Here is a 1579-nt window from a genome sequence, read left to right as displayed (position 1 = left end):
GGGGGGCAGGCAGGGGATGGGGCCTGGCAAGTGTCCCCCCATGGTCCCTTCCCCCCCGCTGCCCCTAGTACTTACCAGCTTGGAGTCGCCTCCAGCTCCCTGCTGCAGCCACCAGGGACTACCCAAATCATCGAAGCTCTCCGAATCTTTTCCAAATTGATTCAGAGAGCTTCAAATCGATTCCGTCCTTTTCACTGGTCCCCTGATTCGATTTGGATTTGGAGATTGAACTGAATCTCCAAGTTGAACTGAATCTCCTCTGAATCGAATCAGCAGCTGAAGCTTCGCACAGCCCTAATGCTGCGCAGCCGAGGTGGTGGGTGGTTTGCCAAGTCCTTTCAGGAGTTCATCCTTGAAGTTTAAGGCCGAGGAGTCCGGAGTCTGGGGTTCTGCTCCCAGCTCTGTTTCGCGTTCCCTGGGTGATGCGGGCAATGGCACGACGCAGTCTCTCGCTTGCTTTAGCTGCCCTCTGTGCCGGGCGGATCACAGCACTGACCTGCTGCATGGTGCGGGGAGAGCGTCAGCTGTAAAACACTTCGGAGGACAAGGAGACTTATCCTAGCACCATGCCCTGCTGCATTTGTGTTTCTATTGATGTCTCCCATATGGGACCCATCACCTTCGCGCCTGAGTCATCCACTGACTACTGACAGGCTGGAGCCACCCATGCCCAGTTCACACAATTTACAGTCTCCAGAAGATCTCCTGCTCTCTTCTCATCGATACCTGACACAACAGCAGCAGTGCCGGTCACTGGGCTCCCCAAGGGGAATGTCTGGGGAGACCCTCGCCTGGGGAAAGGCAGGCATGCACCAGTGGAAGCAGGACCCGCTTGCATTGGGCACAGGATGGGAAGGGGTCTTCTGAGTGAGGTTGCAGCTCCTCGCTATCACAAGCACAATGCTGTATTTTCCTGCTCATACACGGAGCAGGCCCTGTCTTCAGAAGGGCTGAGCCAGTCTTCACCCACACGTCCACCACACTCGCACTGCTCCCAGGCAGACCTGAGAGCAGAGCTGGACTGAGCACATCTCCGGGTCTTGCTTGGGAGAATGAGCTGATTTGGGTAAAATGTCACCCACTTCCAAGCCTCCCTCCCTCATCTCCTATCCAGGAAAGATTTGTGCCCCCATGTAAACCTAGAAGGGCCAAAATACCATGAAAGAGGCTGGTGGATGGGATCTGTAGCCCAGCGGAAGGCGGGAGGATAGGATGTCTCAGGAGCCAGGCCCTTGTGCTGAGACCCCAGTGCAGAACCACGAAGCGCTGCCTCTCCCTCATGCTCCTTTCGAGGCCCATCCCCTGCCCTTGCAGACAGAAAGGCCAAACACCCCCAAGGGTCTGGGTGCCACATCCTCCCACGCTGCCAATGACAGTGTGCAGCTTGGCAGCATTGGCTTCCAACGACTGCCTGTGCCAAGTCCCAGCCGGCCCTTCCTGCCTGGACCCTCTCCCCTCACCAACCCACACATATTTGAGATTTTGCCTGACACCCGGGGCATGTTCATTAATAACCCAGCCCTGAAGAGCTGCCGGCTGGGCTGATTTACAGGGCACTTGAATCAAATATTTCTCTCCA

The sequence above is a fragment of the Gavialis gangeticus genome, unplaced genomic scaffold (assembly GCF_001723915.1).
Source record: "Gavialis gangeticus isolate Ggan-Ray unplaced genomic scaffold, GavGan_comp1, whole genome shotgun sequence".
Taxonomy (NCBI): domain Eukaryota; kingdom Metazoa; phylum Chordata; order Crocodylia; family Gavialidae; genus Gavialis; species Gavialis gangeticus.
Note: the sequence above shows the minus strand (reverse complement) of the source record.